General features: G+C 44.2%; 1 protein-coding gene across 2 annotated transcripts in view; it reads right to left on the bottom strand.

The window, feature by feature from the left end:
- Positions 1–18753, bottom strand: part of Met (MET proto-oncogene, receptor tyrosine kinase) — a 107219-nt gene extending 88466 nt beyond the window's left edge. For both annotated transcript variants that reach the window (XM_006236129.5, XM_039107024.2), the window contains exon 1: positions 18620–18753. The gene's annotated coding sequence lies outside the window, so the exon portion shown is untranslated. The remainder of the gene's footprint in view (positions 1–18619) is intronic.
- Positions 18754–19380: the final 627 nt, after the last annotated feature.

Here is a 19380-nt window from a genome sequence, read left to right as displayed (position 1 = left end):
AGGCATATAATTCAAAATGACATTGTGGAAAAGAGGTAGGGTGTGGAGGGGAGAGAGTGAAAGGAACTTAGGTGGTAGACGGATATGGATCTACTCTACCCCTCAGGTAGTCTGGCCTGAGGGCCAGTTTCTTTGGTTTCCACTTGTGGATTGGCCATGAGGGTCTTGAATAGGTTATGGGCTACACTGGCAGTCACTGAAGCAGCACACACTGACACCTAATACATGTACCGCCCCTGCGTATTATCCCAGAGTTGTGCCTCTGCTAGTTCAGCCAGCTCTCAGTAGAAATGAGGAAGTTGGCCAGCGCTCTGGGGAGACCACTCTGCACACCTGCCCAGTGCTTCATTCCTTCCTTCTCTCTACAATTTAAACAGACTATTTGTTATTTCCCCATCCTTGACCATCCTGCGGTTTTCCTCTAACTCAGTTTCAAGTTCTTGAAGTCCTTCAAGTTCTTCCAAGACAGAGGCTACAGTAAGAGCCAAGCAGGAACTATTAGTTTAAAGAGTAAGCCCATATCCCCGCAGAGATTTAGGAAGTGAAGATGTAGGAGACCCAGTTACATTTGAATCTCAAATACTGGATTTGTTTTTAGTGTAAATATGTCCCATGGATGTATTTAAATTGCAATTCTAGCGGTAAACACGTAGAGAAAAATAAAGGAGGGACCAGCTTTTGAAACCAACATAACTTGGAACAAAAAGACTTGGGTAGGTTCTATTTATCTTGGGAGTAGAACAATTTTCTGTCTTCTGTTTGCCTGCTTTCTTGTTTTCCTTCTTTATTAATTAATTTATTATTTGTATTGGAATTTGAACCAAATGCCTTGTACATGTGAGGCAAGTGTTCTCCAATGTAGCTACAGCCCCAGCCCTTTATCTGTTTCCAGACGGTCTTGCTGTATTGTCTGTGTTGTCTTCGAACATTCTCTGTGGTCCAGGCAGACCTTAAACTTGAACTCTCTCTAGTTCAGCTCTCTCCATAACTAGGAGACACATACCACCAGGCCTGACTCATTCTTTTTTTTTTTTTAATTTTTTATTAGATATATTTCTTTACTTCATTTCAAATGTTATTCCTCTTCCCAGTTTCCTGTCCATAAGTCCCCATCCCTCCACCTCCCCCTCCCCCATACCGGTATTCCCCCCATACATTCCCATTACTGCCCCCCTCCATATTCCCCTGCACTGGGGGTCCAACCTTGGCAGGACCAAGGGCTTCCCCTTCCACTGGTGCCCCAACAAGGCTATTCTCTGCTGCATATGCCTGACTCATTCTTTTAAGTTTGTTTCCCTAATACGTATATATCTGCAAACTGTGCACAATTTCCTATTGCTATTTTGTGTTTGCTCCTATTATATATCTAAAACACATTTTAAATATGGTCAGTAGGGTAACTGAGCTCATGAATTAATTTAAAATATTATATGAAGGTATAACTGTCGAAGGGTATAAACTTTCTTTTAAAGAGAAGAGTCACAACAAAGATAGCAACTTGTATATTACATAGAAAATTTCATAGAAAAATCTGTATATTTCTTACATTCTGATATAGATCGCTCTGGAAGTGATTGAGTTAAAATTGGCACCAAACTAATACACAAATGCTATAATGAATGGGACTAGAGCCCCATATAATGAAGGGGTTTAGCATCACCCCTCCCTGGGTATTATACAAATGTTTCGCTAAAGGGAGCTAGTGTTTTTGTTCTGATTATTATGCGGTAGGCTCAGTCATTCTCCTGATCATCGTTTTAGAAGTTGAAAAGGACAGACTTGTAGCCTAAGGAAAAAAGCCAATTGTGCATTTTCTACTTTCAATATATGATTAAGATTATTGTCCAAGCCTAATACAGCAAGAGTAAAGATAAAAGGAATAGAAAAGCATTCTGTCCTCAAGATTTTTGTCTCATAAATTCATAATCTGTTAGCAAACATCTTTGTTCTTATAAGAATGGCTGACAACATGCGACTTCTGGGAAAAAAAGAATAAATGGACATTTGTTTTACTATTGTGCATGTTGTAAAGAAAAATACCATTCAGAACATTCATTGAATTGTCAGAGTCCCGACTGATGGACAGGCATCTACCCCATTAATAAATGGTAGCTCATACAAGAACATTTCATTATCCTTGGAAATGTGGAGGTTGAAAATCCCCATTGTTAAGAACATGCTAAAGGGCTTGAAACCAAGAGTCGTCCCCCCCCCCCACTCTTTCAGTCTAATAGATGAATGGAACTTTATAATTCAGATCGTGTAAATGCCCTACCAGATTTTGCTCAATTAAGCCAGGAACACTGAATAAAATAAGCCTACAGATTACATCTTTCCATATATGTAATTTAAAATAAATTAGGCCTAGCAGCCCTTTCCAGAAAGGGTGAACCTGCCTAGGCAGTCAGAATGAACTGAGAGGAAGATACATACAGGGGAAGCTGATACATTGCTCACTAGTGAATCAGACATTCCCTCCTCTGTGTGGGGGTGGGGAGTGGAACATGTACTGGGCATAAGGCATGTTCTAGTTCCAAATGGGGGAATCTGTGCTCCGGTGGATTAATCCATCTATGTGCTTCCTTCTCTGTTCCCTCCTTCCCTCCCTCCCCTCCTCCCTTCATTATCTTTTGAGTGAGACAAGGTTCTGTTACGTTGTTGTTCAGGCTGGTCTCAAACTGTCCTTTTTGTCTTTGCTTCCTAGTGCTAGGATTATAGTCACGCAACACTATTGGCTGATCCATTTCCTCTGGGTTTTCGGAAGGCAAAAGTTAAACAGCTGCACAGGGAAACAGACAGTGAGTAGACCCAGTTTTGTCATGGTGGCTCTGTCATAAGGAAAGGGAAACCATGTGAGTAAGAAATGGGGCAATGGTGGAGGCACGAGGGTTGTATCAGGTGGACCTTTCTGACTAATTCTCTTTTCAATTCTGAACTCCGTGTTGCTCACATCTGAGAATGTTCCCTGGGAAGTTAACATGAACAAGCAGACTCAGAAACTGAATGAATTAGGCCTGGGCTTTGAAGCTGAAGTACACAATAGTTTCTTGTCTCGGCATCGTAGAAATTGTGAGAAGGCTATGAATGGATGGAACAACCAAGCTGAGCTGTATTTTTCTACAGGTGAGGACTTTCACGGGTGAAAATAATGCAATTATGTTGGGACAAAAATCAAAAGCATGGACACATGTTGAGATCAGGGCATCATCAGAAAACAAAGAACCAAGCACATTATCTACAAAATGAAAATTAAATATCTTCAAATGAGCAGAGAAGGGCTAAGAAATCAGGACAGGACAGAGAAGTAAATATGAAATCCTATTTCTAACATCCAGTAAACACCTTGGATGCTTGAAGAAAAAAAAAATCAATAAACCTAAAGGTTAGGACAACTTAAAAACAACTGTGCTCAGCACTGCATTTATATAACTGATCAATGGAAAAGAAAATAACTCAGGGGTGTGTGTGTGTGTGTGTGTGTGTGTAATCATGCTACTGTGAGTGTGTAAGATCTGTGTTTGAGGAAAAGAAAGGAAGAGCGAGAGGAGGAAATGGTCTCTTTAAATGGCTTTTTTCACTTAAGAGCTACTGTCAAAATGACTGGGAATCCCATTCCCCATCTCACCCCTAGCAATGTTGTCATAGGAGGAAAAGAGCACATGGAGAGAAGAAGCTAAAGGTGATTCAAATGGCGATGGATTGAGCTGCATCTTGAAGGTAAATGACATGATCAGACAGCTAAGGGCACAGGCACTTTGTGTAATGAGGACTCATACACAGACATCTTGAGGACAGGGTATAGGGCTTTCCTGAATACAGTGCTGTGGTGTGAGAGAGCCTAGCATGGTCGAAACTGCCAAGTAGCATTCACAGAGAGCCTCTCCTGCCTGTTGAAGGCTCTTCATTCTGTCTGTGGGTGGGAGTCGATGGCTATAGCAATTAGTACATATATCCCATTTTAATGACCATATGGTGAGATTGAAGTGAGAAGGAGCCAAAGGCTGTGAGAGCATTCGACTATGTAGGCACAAGCATAGGTGAGGACCAAGGAGAAAAAAGTGAGGACTCCCTAGTTTAGTATCCATCTTCTTACCTTCATCAGCAGATGGTATAAGAGTCCATCTCCCTAGCACTAGTTTTGCCTGTCCAACATCTACTGAGATTGAATTCAGTCCATGTTCATTTAGGCCCTACTATGTGTTTGGCGTACATCAGTGAACAGACAAACAGTCCAGTTCTTCTGGAAAGCACTTCCTAGCAGGGGTATTCAGGCGACAATACACACAGGCATGCTGGATGTAGGTAGAGTATAGTAGAAGCTGATAGTCTGGATATCTGGACTGTGTCGAGGAAGGGGACAGGGAGAAGCCTGTGGCTTTGAAAATCTGTGAAAAAGGTTGTGGAAGGGAGAATGCAACCAAATGACACATGAAAAGAGACTTCTGAGCAGAGAGAAGAGGAATGAGCAAGAGACATAGTAGGTGAGTTAATCTGCTAAGTCTTGGCATCCAAAAGATGAGGTCTGGGAAGACAAAGAATTGGAATAGTAGAGCCTTTGCAGGTCACTATGAGATTCTGGCTTTTGTTGGACTAAGAGGAGAGACCCACACAAGGTACAGATTGAAAGAGTGCTTATACTGGAGTAGAATCCCTTTAGTGTGTGTGTGAGAGAGGACTGCTGGTAGAAAGGGGTTGTATGGCATAAGGGGGAGGCAATGAAGCCAGTGGCAGACTGCTTATGCAGTTCAACAGTGACAGAAACAATACGTTTCCTTCCAGCCGAAGTCCTGAATTGTGGTTATATTTTGAAGACTGAGAGAATGGAATTCAAATATCAGGGATGTAAGTTTAAAAAAAAAGATTATAGATTTTATAATAAGGAAATTTGTTTTCCCAATTACTGACAGAAGGGGTTAGAAAAACCAGCGGGATTCAAGGAGACCAGAAGTTTGGCGGGGGTGTGGGTAAATCCGTGTGGTTGTGTTGTGTGGACAGCTGAATTACTATGCAAGTGACCAAGAGTTGCTGGGCATGTGGTGGGAGTCTTAGAATGAAGGATGAAGGCCTAGGCTGAGACTTACGTTGAGAAGCTGTCAGCATGTAGACGGAGTGTAAGGGAGGGTTGGGTGAGAAGGCCAGGATGGTTAATCTTCAGGGTCATCTTGCTTGGGTTTGGAAGCACTTAGGAGATATACTTCTGCTTATGTTTGTGTGTTCCCAGAAAGGTAGAACTGGGGAGAAAAGACTACCCAAGTGTGGTACAGATAAACTAGAAAGGGAAATAGGAGAAAGCAAGCTGAGGACTGGGATCCACTGCTCTCTGCTTCTTGAACATGAGCCTCACGTTGTCTGCCACCCCGGGCTGTACTGCCGCAACCCGCTAACCCTCCCAACCCCCAACCAAAATGGCCCCCTTCTCCCTTAAGTTGCTCTCTGTTCTGCATTTTCGTACAACAACAAGTCAAGAATATGATCTAAAAGGAACAAAGCATCGGTGATAAGACATGGAGAACCGAAGACTGGGGCCAAAAAAGCTAACAGGCCGGACAAACAGGATGAGTCAGTCAAGCCAAGAGAGCAGTTGGCGATAGTTGTGGCGCCTGCGCTCAGATCATGACACCTGCTCTCCAGTCTGGACCACAGATCAGTGTCTCACATCTCCCAGGAGTTCGAGCCATCATGCTGCTCTCCCAGAGGTGAGTATTATAGACGTATGTGTCTTACATTTCCAGGTAGTGCCATTTCTTACCTGTGTTGCTCCAGGTTCCTCTCTTGTCTTGTGACTCTATTCCACAATGTACAAGAGACATTTTTTTTTCCTAAACAGAAAATCTGCTTATTTTGTTTCTATAGTTTAACAAAAAGTCACCACCTTAGAAGAGCGCAGGACACTTAGACTTTATGCAGGCTAAATATCTATAATCTAAAAATCAAGAATGCACACTTCTCTAAAGTCTGCCATCCTTCAAGTACCTGCACATTTGAGTTTTGAATTTTGGAGCATTTTTTCAATTTTTGATATTCACCCGGGACACTCAGCTAGCAGAGTCTATGCAGATATTCTAGAATCTTAAGGAAAATTCTAAAATTCGAAACCTTTCCGATCCCTCCCTTTTCAGATAAGGACTAGCACTGCCTTTATTCCAAAGGTATAAAGAAAAGTCGTGAACAGAGGAAACTTGGAGACATAGAGGCCCAGCCAAGCCTGAATGATTTTTCAATGCTAAGGCAGAACTTTTGAGAGGGAGGGAAGAAATTAAACATACATATGGACCGTAGAGTATTCCACATGGAAGAGGGTAGGGATAAAACAAACGTTCATTAGCTTTGGCAACAAGGAGACTTTCGTGGCCATAGGGAGGTGACTACTTGAGCAAAATGAACTAGGGCATGAATAGGAAAGTAGAGAAAACAGGTTAGGCGTGTATTTTTCGAGAACTCTTACTTAAAAGATAAGACGAGTCTGAGTGACTACTTGGACAACTGTGGCTTCAAGATCCTATCAGCCTGCCTTGCGTCTGCGCTTTATTCCTTTTCTGAGGCAGCAGCTGAATGAAAAATGGCTAAGGAGACTTTAACAATGGGAGGGGAGGGGGCAAAAGAAGGACAGGGCAGGCAGAGCAAGGTGATCAAAGGTGTGGGGGAGAGTGGGTTCAGGATCATAGGTTGAAAAGAGCACTTCATTCCCTGAGACATACTCGAGGACGTAATAATGAGTGACGTGGAGCCTGAATGCATTTCTGTTACTCTCCGTCTGTAAAAGGAGACCTTACACTGAGACCAAGGAAGGCTGAGAACAAGCAAGGACTTGAGAGCATGGTGAGAGCTTGCAGTCATCGCAGTGGGCCGGGGGGAAGACGGGTCAGAGACCTGTAGAAGAACTCGTTCTATGGACTGGACAAAGCTCTCAGGATGCTCTCATCTTTTTTTCTTTCTTTCTTTTTTTTTTTTTTTTTGGCTCTTTTTTTTTCAGAGCTGGGGACCGAACCCAGGGCCTTGCGCTTCCTAGGTAAGCGCTCTACCACTGAGCTAAATCCCCAGCCCCAGGATGCTCTCATCTAAAAGCCCTTTGTGGCCATTCCCACTGAGTGAGCAGGCTGAGTTGAGAAGAAGATGGCTACCTGATTATGACCGCTGTAGAAAATTCCTCATGTTTACATAATCCATCAGCTCCCTGAGCCTTTATTAAGAAAAAATGTCAGCCTCTGATTATTATTATTATTGTTTCAGAATCAGATTTATCAAAATCTGGAAGAAATAACTTCTGGAGAAAGAAAACATCAAAACAGACACTCTTCTCTCTTCAATAAAGGCAGCGACCTAAAGGTCTTGAAGAAATGAATCAGATATAATGATCTAATGGTTGTCTAACTCTGAAAAATAAAACCCTTTAGGAATTGGGAGGGAGCCTTGATCCTGAATTCCAGTCTAGTTATTCACTTAGAGTGTTTAATAGCAGTTGGAAAGTAATTAATCAACTTATGACACAGATTCAAGAGCTGTCACCTTTCACGACATTAGGGAGACTGCCGGGATTTTATCTGTACTTCTCTGGTGACTTAAACAGCATTTTTAAAAAAGCACCTCAAAAAACAGTGCTTAAGCTCACTGGGCTTTGACATACAGATGTCAAGGGACAATCTAAATATGTGCTAGTCGGGCTGAAATAAAATTGAGAAGTGTCTTAATTTTGGCTAGTCAGAAATGAATTTTTGAGAAGTCCAAAATATACACTTCTGCTTGAAGTTCTTCACCCGTCAACCAACACTAACTAGTGTAATGTTTAAACTAAAGATTCTTCTAGTTTTTAAATGATAAATATTCGTTTGCTGTCTTTGTGTTAACTAGGTAGTATGGGAAATAACAGGTTCCTTGAGCAGTGTGGCCTTTACCTGGAGGTGGGAGACAGAGGTTTACGCTCCAATGTGAGGCCAGGGTCAGATGATAGCTGTCCATTTCACATGCTTAGAGAAGCAAGATTGTGGGAAGTAAAAACAAAAAGACAGGAAGTAAAATGAACTTTCCTCCAGTCTTTAGATCACTGTCTCAATTTATTTAAAATATGAATTTCTTATTCCTGACACACTCTAGCATGGATTCTGCTATAGTGAACCTCCAAAGAAAGGCTTCAAAATACATCCTCAATGGACACTAACTCACATCCATAACATGATATGTCCTTGGACAATGACCATAGATATAGTTCTTAAGACCACACATAGTTTTTGTTCACAATAATAATGATTCCATAGGTTAAATTTTTTGTTTTGTGGAAGTGGTATAAAATTTTATAATCTTGTTTGGTTTAACACCAACAACGTTCTCTGCAAAGATGACCTTGTCCTAGTGTAGAGATTGACTGCAGACAATTACCGACAATTACAGCTGTGTTTCTGCCGTGTGTTCCTGCTATTCCTCCTAGTAGACAAAGACAAGCTAGACTTAAAGGCCAGCTCAAATCAGGATCATTACAGTAGTAAGTTTTGTAATATGGAAGGACTTTATGGAGAAACGGATCATAAGCCTCATAGTTCTGGATGAGCATGGAGGAGCTTTGGTGAGGATTTTATGGGGAACGTCAGATGACAGTCGCTACAGTCTGTTTAAACTGGGTGCTGATATCTGGAGCTAGGGGTCAGAGAGATACTGATGTTCCATAGGCTCCAATGAACCACGTAATTTCTACTTCTACTCATCTTTTCAAGGTCTACGCCACCTCAGCCTACTTTCACCTTAAGGAACAGGTTCCTTACTCATGGACTTTTTCAGTGACACAACCATATTCAAACAATAATACGGACGACAGTCTGCCTTCTATAAGAATTAAGCCGTGTATGACAGAAGAGAATGAAAGCCTATAGTCTACCCATAACCTGACATATGTGTCTGTGGGGGGGGCAGGATTTCATTGTTGACTTCCCACTTTGATCTGCCTCTTGCCCATTTGAATGAAGGTAACAATTAAAAAACGGGCTATGGATTCTTACAAAGTTTTCAGAAGAAGATATATGAGTGGCTAAAATATATTTTGGTAAGTTTCATCATTGTTACCCATCATCCCAAGGAAGAAGGCTAATAGAACACAGATGATGTAAAGAGGAAAGGGGGGGATGATGGGGAGGGAGGTGTAAGTGGAAAGAAGGATGAGAGGGGAGAGCAGAGGTGGGGGTTGGGGTGGGACAATCAACAATGAGGATGTCTGAGAAAGCAATACAGAAATCTATTTTATAAGTCTCATACACACCTGTATGTATTCGCATTGCATGGTTTAGGTGGAGTCTACACTGCCCATGGGGCAGTGCTCACCCCAGAAGACAAAGATCACCAAATACAAAGCCCAGTGGCAGGTGTGAGACATCTCCTCTTGAGTCAGAGATGTCCCAAAACCCCTGAAATAATTTACAATATGGGCTATACTCTTGGTTGGGGAAGAAAAAAAATTCATCAGTGTTCCCCATCTATGAGCCCTGTGAGCTACTGCAGTAACTAGCAAGAGAGACCCACTTGAGCAACAAATAGCACGGGTAAACAACTGCATTCCGATTTCATTTAAAGCCTTCCATAGGAGGACATTCATGCCTGTTAACTGCAAATCTGGCCAAGAGCCCATAGTTGGGAGCCTTTGCCCAATGAAGGTTCAAATGGTGAACCTACTGCTTTCAATTTTGCTAAACGGTCATTTTCAAGTTACTCTTTAAAACTGTATCTCTGTACCTATGGCTTAGTGCAGCAATCTGATCTCATCACAGAAGTTTCTTTAGACGCAGTGGTTAGTGAATTAATAACATAACACAACCAGCCAAAGTGCCTGTGGGGTAAGCAGCCACAAATGGGACATCTATATCATTCCCTTACTTAAGGCTTTGGGACCATTGTGGAAGAAGCAGGTAGAAATGCCTAGGGAAGATAAGAGTCAGAGGTTGGGAAGCCCCAGAACAAAACATTGTCCTCTGGACATGACAGGACCACTAGACTCCGGAGAACAGAACATTTGTGGTTGCCTGCACAAAACCTGCACAAGATAAGACACTTGCTATTTTAGATGGAGAAGAAATGTGTCCTAGATGAGTGCTATGGATAGAGACAGGTTCTGGGAGAGAAAGAATATATTTTCTGTAAGGGTAAGGCTCCTAATAGGATGACACCATGAATCAGAATTGATGGGCTATTAGATTTTTTGTAAGTAGGGTGCAGGGAGGTGGGTGTGTATCCGAAAGGGGTTAAGGGGAAGAACTTGGGGTGAACATGATTAAAATATATTAAAGTTATCAAGAATAAAGCTACTTGTAAAAGAGGAAGGAAGGAAGGAAGGAAGGAAGGAAGGAAGGAAGGCAGGCAGGCAAGCAGGCAGCCTGGCTCCTCATGGGACACTCTGACATACATTGCATCTTGACCCTTCAAGCGTTTTCCTATCATTCCCCTCTGCTTTCCCAGTGATCCAATACCCAACACCAACTCCAGGTATTATTGATTTTCTGGATCTGTGGCATAAAAGTTATCCCCCAAAATGTCTTAAACTGAACAATTTTATATAGTGTCTGAAATATATAAAGAGACAATTCTTCATTTATCAAGGCATAAGAAACGACCAAGGTCATCACCGTTGAGTCCTGGGAGCCTAAATACCCAACAAACAGGAGAATCTGCTGAGACCACCTCCAGTAGATAGGCACAGCCCCCAATTGAGGGATGGGGCCACCCACACAGCTCAAAAATTTTAATCCAGAAATGTTCCTGTCCAAAGGTAAGACAGAGACAAAAAATGGAACACAGACTGAAGGAAAGGCCATCCAGAGACTGTCCCACCTGGGGATCCATCCCATCTGCAGACACCAAACCCAGACACTGACCCCATTACTAACACCAAGAAGTGCTTGTCCACAGGAGCCTGGTATGGCTGTTCCCTGAGGGGTTCTACCAGTACCTGACCAACACAGATGCAGATACTCACAGCAAACAATTGGCCTTAGCCCAGGGACCCCAAAGAAGAACTTAGGGGAAGGACTGAAGGAGCTGAAGGGGATTGCAACCCCATAGGAAGAACAACAATATCAACCAACCAGATCCCCCTGCCAGAGCTCCCAGGGGCTAAACCACCAACCAAAGAGTACACATGAAGGAACCCATGGCTCCAGTCACATATGTAGCAAAGGATGGTCTTATCTGACATCAATAGGAGGGGAGGCCCTTGATCCTGTGAAGGTTAGATGACCCGGAGTAGTGGGGTGGGGTGGGAGTGGGTGAGTGTGTGTAGGAGCCCCCCTCATAGAGGTAAAGGGGGGGGAGCGTGGGGATGGGATAGAATTAGTGGATGGGTAACTGGGAAGGGGGATTTCATTTAAAATGTAAATGAATAAAATGATTAAGAAAAAAAGAAAAAAGAAATGAGCAAATTTTGCTACATCACATGTTGCACTCTCTGGATGAGGAAGGATTTTGGAGGATAATATAAAAATTAATTTTTTAATTAAAAATCCAAGTCTGCCATCGAAGGAGACATCATGGCCCTTTCTAGTCCTGTACCTACCCCCTCTCTCCAAAGCAACCAGGCATTTTATCCAGGAGCATTTCAACTGTATTTAAAGCTCGTATGGAGCTCATATGGGAAACACAGTCACCAGAAACCACACACAAACAGGAAATCCAGCTCCAGCAAGAAGGTGTTTTCTTCAGACAATGCAGGTCAAGGATGTGTCATCCATGTTGTTTGGATCAAGACCCAATAGCACCATTACCACTGAGGGACCTTCTCCCCCTTGTACATGACAGTAATTTATGACTATGGTATGTGCTTTCTAATCCTCTTTCCACTGGCTGCTCTTCTTATGTAACATATACCTTTCCTTTTCTGTGCATAGCTTCCAATCAGTAAACGTGTCTAGGTGGGAGGAAGGACGGCGGGAATAGCAAGAGAGGGAAAATCAATTTTCAGAAAGCATATGGCAACAACAGAATATTTAATCAAATTAGCTTAGAAAATCCTTCCTATTTTCAGCACGTTTTGCAAGGCAGTTGCTCCACGGTACAAAATGAATTTCAATAAATGTCATATATTTAGTTAGATGGCTTATTCTTGAAATTTGCCGAAACAGGTCAACCCACTCAGAATAGATCTTGTTCTAAGACGTGACAGATGGATATTGATATTGAATTCAAAGATTGGCAATAGGCAAAAGGTTCTGGGTTGTAAAAAAAAAAACCATTTACTTAACACTCAACTAAGTATTTATTTACTGTATACTTACTAAGGGACAAAAAGAAAAAAATGAATAATCTGGGATACATGTGTTAAAAAGATTAAGTTCATCAAAAATATTCCCTTAGCATTGGTAAGGACATCAACTGATTAGCATGGGAAACAGGTCTCTAAGGTACCAATAGTTTTTCACATCCTGTTAGTACCCATTCAGTAAGCTGTGTTGATAGTTTATCACTATCCCAGATTTTTAAAAGACGACAATTTACTGACCCATAGAAAAAAGCAACCTCATATCTTTTTTTCTGAAAAAAAACCAGAGGGTACTTTCATGGTTTCAAAGATTTTATAGACATCAAAGAGGTTGGAGGGACACCCAGTTTATGGGTAATGGTTTAAGGTTTAGCGAATCAAAAACACATGGATTAAATTTCCCTTAAAAGACCCCTAGGTTTAAAACTCAAAGAGCGAAAATGCTCTGGTCTCAAGCTAAGCCAAAACTTATTTTTTTAAAGTCAGTTTGAGTTGTCTTAGGGACCCAGAACTTGGCGGGGCTTTTCTTTCCCACATGAGCAGGCCTCCAAAGAAGTGACCCAGGCCTCCCTAACTCTGCTACACAGATTTACTCCACCTCTCTCTCAGAGTTTGGGTGAATACCTTATGTCAAATGTCAGCGGTTGGAGTCATTTTTGTATCCCCAGGCCATGCTGTTGTAACATACAGCTTCAAAACTAGACCTGAGATCCTAGGTCCTATCTCCGATTTCCAACACAACAGGCAACACAGAATCATTTCAAAACAGGAAAGGGGCTGTGATCTTAACATGTGCACTGCTTTACGGAGTATCATTATGTTTGTGTTTAAAATAGTAGGAAGACATAGAGCCCATAATCTTCCTTTCTTACACAATGGCCTTCTAGCCAGGCGCTTTACCTAGTTCTTCGGACTAAAGCAAACAGGTTCCTACATAACCTGTGATACACAACCTTTATTCCTTTGGAAAGAAAACAGATTGCAACACTGGTCGCTTTGAAAGGGCCCTCGAAGCCAGCAAGGCGGCACACGTTTTGAGTTTCAAGAGCAAGGGGAAGCAGAAAGGGGGCGGGGGATTCAGTCTGATCCAAAATAAAGAGCGGATATTCCAAGAGGAGGGTCTACACCGAAGGAGAGAACTTGGAAATGAAATGAAGTTCACATGCAAAGTTATGATGGATTCAGGTTTCAGAAAATAAGGGCCTCAGTGTAAGAACAAAGTAACTAGATTATCCCGTTGCTTAGAAATGCCCGTAGCTTGATGGAAAGCCTTCGGACCGGTCAGTTTAGAGAACTATATGCTAATGGGGCGGTGACTGATAACGTACTCTTTTCTTTTTTGATTTAATTTTCCACAGTGAGATTATTAATTTTTTTTGAGAAGTCTAGGAAAAAAAACTAAGCACTTTGTTTAGAAAACAGGCTCGGCTGTGTGTGTTGCTCAACTGGACAGTACCTGAAGGAGCGAGAGCATGGTGGGGAGGGGGAGGCACAACCGAGGCCTCGTGGGGCCAAATCTATTCTGCAGTCTCTCTGTCCCTCTTGGATATATAGTGCTTTAAAAACAGCAAGTCAGGGGTTGGGGATTTAGCTCAGTGGTAGAGCGCTTGCCTAGGAAGCGCCAGGCCCTGGGTTCGGTCCCCAGCTCCAAAAAAAAAAAAACAAAAAAAAAACAAAACAAAAACAAACAAACAAACAAACAAAAAACAGCAAGTCAGCGGTTTAAAACCGGGAGCTGTGTGGCTTCTCTTGAAAACGCAGAAGAGAAACAGCACGTGCTGATCCTTGACACTCAGAGATGCCACCTGACAACTCCAACCACGGGTGCCAAGTGGTGACTGTCCTCCTGGGTGCAACTTTTATCAGTACCTAAGAAAAACGGACGGCCTCATTCCTCTAAACTACCTGTTTGCAAGTATTCAGACAGGGCATAGGCCAGACAGAGAAAAGGAAGGAAGGATCCAGACCAGGGTCATCACACGAAGGGAAAAAGGAGACATAGAGAGGGAGGTGGGAGTGCACAGCGCACAGGCACACCGCCAGCAACTGCCTTATTGCTGGCACCTGCTCGTCGCCCTGGAAAGGACCAGCAATGACTGTAACAATACTACTGTCCGCAAATGTCACTGGGCCAGGCTCAAGGCAGAAAGTGAGAGAGAACCTTCTTAACCTAACGGACCAATATTTCTGATGTTGGACCTGACAAACATAGGGAAACACCATGCCTCGTTTCCCGTGTTCCATAAACAAAAGGGTCTGGGCTACCTGGTCTACCTTTGTACCTTCACATCGGAGACTGAAGCTGCCCACAAAGGCGTTTTGTAAAGAACACCTCCTACAGGACAGGCTCTGGCTACAGCTATGCGGGACATGCCTTGTGAAGAACCTAAGAGCACAAGGACACTGTGGAGGAGACTCCGGGGTTCACACACCATTTCCTTATGCTTCCGGTTCATCCTCCATTGAGGCTCTTCCCTCATCTCGCTTCTAGATCTCCATTTCTCTTCTCTTTTCTTTCCCCCCCCACTATTCCCATCCTTCTTATCTCTAACAGTCCCGTTCCCCTTCACCACGAACATACAAAATGCCTTTTACTTATGAATTTCTTGTTTGTCTCTCCTAACTGAACAGGGTGTCACAAGGCCTCAGTTCTTGTGGACTTTATTCTCTACAGCGCATCACATACTAGCACTATGCCTAGTAGGTGCTCAACGCGGCATCCTAAGTCCCCAGTCACATTTTTAAGAGAATAGGACCTTAACTTTCATAGCACCTGTGGTTTCCTGACCCAACCTCACAACTTCTTTGCCTCGCTGTCTCAGAAGTACAATCAGGTTTTCACCCTCACGATATAATTTACCTGGCCCATAGCTCTTCACAGGATTCCTATATGGCCCCGTAGTCCCGTATTTTGGTGCAAGTTAAAATGGAGACTGACCTATATAAACGCACTTGCACACAACAGGAAGAAACACACACGCCTGGGTCTGTGACTTCCAGAGTTTTACAGTGCTCACACCTCCTGGTACAAATGCCACACACGTGTGATTTTTTTTCTCTCTCTCTCTCAATTATGTTTTATAGCTTATAAAAACACTTTCTTCATTTTGTCCCTTGAAAGCAAAGTAGTCGGATTTTACTGGATGTTTTTATTAAAACAAAACCCAAGGGGAATATAAACGTTAAACAATTTAACACAGCTGAAGAAATATCAGAGAATGGGCTCTCTGATGGGAGGGCAGATTACAAAGTCACTCATAGTTCTTAATCTGATAATGGGGTGGAAGACCCCACGCATATGAATAGATCGTGGGTTTAGAGAGAGAGTCTTTCTTCAACAAGTGCCTCAGTGGGAATTTTTGCAGAAGACAACCTCTGCTGATGGCTAGAAACGGGCGGAAGAGCAGAGCGAAGCTCCCTGTGATGTGGATCCCTGAAGACCTCAGGATGAGCCGGTCTCAGCTTGGAGGGTATGAAGAATTAAATAAGCAGAAGCAGTCTTAGCAATGCTAAGGTCTTCACGTTCCCTTAATAATTATGGATTCTAGCTCTATTTTGTATGTGTAATATCTGTCTACACAATCAGACTGTAAAAGTTTTCAAGGGCAGATGCATTGTATTTCCCTTCCCCAGGTTTTGATACCCTCCCAGAACCAGCACAGCTAATGCTCACAGTAAAACTTCTTTGCTATTTTCGATGAGAAAAAAAGAAGTGTGAGTTCAGCCATGATTCAGTACGTGTTAAGGACTCTTAGTCAAAATGGTTCCAACTGACACTGGCCACGGTGCCTATTGCATTATTATTTGAGCGTTGCATGCTATTTTGCACTGAGAATAAAAGATCATGAAACTCTGTCCTGAGGGCTCAGTATCTGACAGGAGTTGCAACATACACCAGGCAGGAAAAGGAAACTACTTCCCTTGCATCTGGGTTTCTGCATTCAGTTTGTTGCTAAGGGACAATGATAAGGACTTTCGGCGCTCCAGGCATCAACACAACAGGCCACAGGGTATCACAGGGAGGCCCAGCATTTAAGAGCGGTGACTGCTCTAACACAGGAGTAAACTTGGTTCACAGCACCCACACAGCAGCTCACTCAACTATCCTAACTCCAGTCGCAGGAGATCTGATGCTCTCTTCTGGCCTCCAGGGGCACAGGCACACCCATGCATACCCTGCCCCCCTCCTTGGGACAGAGAAAACAAGTACAGATGGTTCTAGTGACCATCCCTAAATGTCCCTAAACCTCATGTCGGTGAAGAAACGAGAAAGCTCTGAAATGGGAGTGACAGATGAAGAGCGGAGGGGTACAGAGAGGAGGTCTGGATGTGTGATTAGTCGTGTGTGTGAATATGGATACGACAGCAGATCACTATCTTGTCAGATACTGAGCCCTCAGGACGGAGTTTCATGATCTTCTTTCTCAGGGCAAAGTAACACGCAACTCTCACTAAATATGCGATAGGTACAGTGGTCACTTGGGCAGCCACACAGGGCGTCAGCCCCTCTTTGTTCTGAGAAAAACCACATCCGAGGAAACCTCTCCCGAATCACGTAAACGTATAGGGGAAAAATCAGACTCACCCTACTTTGAACTGCTTATTTCCGCCGATAGCTTTGTAAATTGACTTTTTTAAAAATGTAATTCTAGGTGCAGCCCTCGTTTTCTTTAAAAGTTCAAGGCAAATGCGGGACCCTGTTTGCATGGTCTTAGGAATCATAAACTGTGGGTATTTACCTTCCCGAGGACATCGTCATTTTCCTCTCATTATAGGCTTAAACGTAGTACAAATGTTAGACCTACAAATGAACTGCCCGTCAGTGTTTTTACTTTTTAATTGTACAGATGAAGCTTGCCCTGGCTCGGAGTCTCAAAGCCCATAGACCATCCGTAGGACAAATTGCCCGTTGCCAATGATCAAGAACAATGCAGTCTTGGGAAAGGCACTGCCTGATCATCCTCGACATGCCATAAATCCATCCTGTTTGCAGCGGAGTGCGGCTAAGTTAATAACTATTGACTGGGGTCCTGCTGAGTTTGAAAACTGACCACAAAATTCCAAGCACCTATTGCACTCCGTAGGGACACACGTTTGGCGCCATAGGACTTCTTCCTGAAGATGTGGACCTCGTGCACGCTATTTATCTGCTCTGATGGGACATACCCTGACTGTGTCACAACCTGGAATGGCAGAGACCACCGAACCCCATTTCCCTTCCACAGTGGAAATCTACACTTGAGAACAAAGCCGAGGAAGCTTCCTTCAACCGGAGAGGAAAGCTTTCACCTGTAAATAATCCAGGCAACACTCACGCTGCTCCCATAAAAGCACACTTTATGCCCCAGTAGCAAAGGGAAACACCATGCACATCATTTTCAGATCATCTTCATGCAGAAGAAATTCATTAGTCAGCTATAACCGTTGAGCTGTGAAGGAAAATAATGTTCTTCTGAATCCATTTGCATGGGAGTGTGTGTGTGTGTGTGTGTGTGTGTGTGTGTGTGTGTGTGTGTGTGTGTGTGGCTGTTGGAATCGACAGAATAAACCTCCACCCAATGCTCCAAAATGCAAGCAGCCTTCTTAAAATTCTGTCTATATTCTCTCAGCTTTTACAATCTCCTCACAGTCACGGACCGTTTTAACTTGGCAATTAGAGCCTCCTGACTATTTTGCTTAAGAAAGTTGACAATATTTCATTCTGCCCCAGAGCTGCTTTGAACACAAGCCTGTGATAAAGGAAAAGCCACTGGACAGGCATTCATGCGTGAGCCCCTAGAACCCTTGCCAACTGCCAAATTAGCAAATGGCTCCTCTAAACATAAAAGGTAGGAAATGGAAAACCACAGTTTGGAGGAAATTCTGCATTGTACTCTCTTTGGTGTTTTAATAATTATACCTCTACTAGACAGACTGCCTGACCTCTGGTTATAATGTATTTCACCTCCACTGAGTCCCAGCAAAAAGATAAAGTAGGATAGAAAATGATGGATCACACACTCTGTGTGTTTGCCAGGAATAAAAAAGAAAAAAAAAATCAGACCATCCCAGAAACACCTGCCCTTGGGAAATACACCCCCCACCCCCTCCGCGAGCGCTCCCGCAAGGCAGATAAAGCAGGGCTGGGAACAAGGAAATAGCTGGGCTCAAACCTTGCCGGCTGCATCACCCTGGACAGGGTGACCGATCCCTTTTGTAAAGGCTGAGTTATATCCCAGAGGTGAAACTTGTAGAACAACAGCAGCCCTGGAGCAACCAATGCTCCTAGCGCCCCTGAGTCACACAGGTGGCCGTCAACAACACTCCTCCTAAAGCGACAAGCTCAATTCTACTTTGTACCTCCCCCGACCCCATACCTTCAGTTTCTTAAGCCCCCGGGCTCTCACCTACCTCGTTGGTCTTGTCCTCCGGAGCGGTAGCCAGTTCCTTTAGTGGAACAAAGAAAGCAGAGGTGCTGGGAGAGGGTGGGTGCAGGATCTCGACGCGGCTGGAGTTTGTACCTTGGGGTGCCCGGAGCGCGCAGCGGCGAAGTCAGCGGGCCGGGGACCACCCGCGCGCTCTGCCCTTCTCCGGCGAGTCAGCGGTCGCCCAGCATCTGGCTAGGCACCCGGTCACCCGAGCTCGGACGCTGCGGGCGGCGAGGCCGTCCGGGTCACCTGCGGCCCGGGCCGAACCCCGCCGAGCGCCCTCGGACTGCTCCGCCCCTTCCCACACGCGCCCTGCCCGGCCCGTGACTCAGCCCGGCAAACGGCGGCGCCCGGGCGCGTCCGGGCTGGAGGCGAAGAAACCCGGGCACCCGCCCCAGCACGTGTCTGTTCGTCCCTGTCGCTCTAGGTCTGTCCCAGCGGTCCCTGGAGGGGCCGAAATGGGGACTGGCACCACCCTGGGAGGGTTGGGGGGTGGGTGGTGTCCCCGCCCTTCTCGCAGCCAGTACGCTTAGCCCTGGGGGTCGCACTTCCTCAAGCCCCGCCCCACCCCCGCCCTCGACAAGGTGAAACTTTCTAGGTGGAGAAGTTTCCCTCTCCCCAGCTACGCGCTTTCTCTTCCTTCCCCCAGCTCTGGAGTCTGAAGCCAGAGCAAAGGGAGATCAGCGGCCCCGAGTCTCCCCCTCCTGGTGCTCTAAAGTCACCCGCGCAAAGCGCACGCACCCC

The sequence above is a fragment of the Rattus norvegicus genome, chromosome 4, assembly GCF_036323735.1.
Source record: "Rattus norvegicus strain BN/NHsdMcwi chromosome 4, GRCr8, whole genome shotgun sequence".
NCBI classification, from domain to species: Eukaryota; Metazoa; Chordata; class Mammalia; order Rodentia; family Muridae; genus Rattus; species Rattus norvegicus.
The sequence above is the reverse complement of the archived record's forward strand: the minus strand, read 5'-3'. Positions and strand labels throughout refer to the sequence as shown.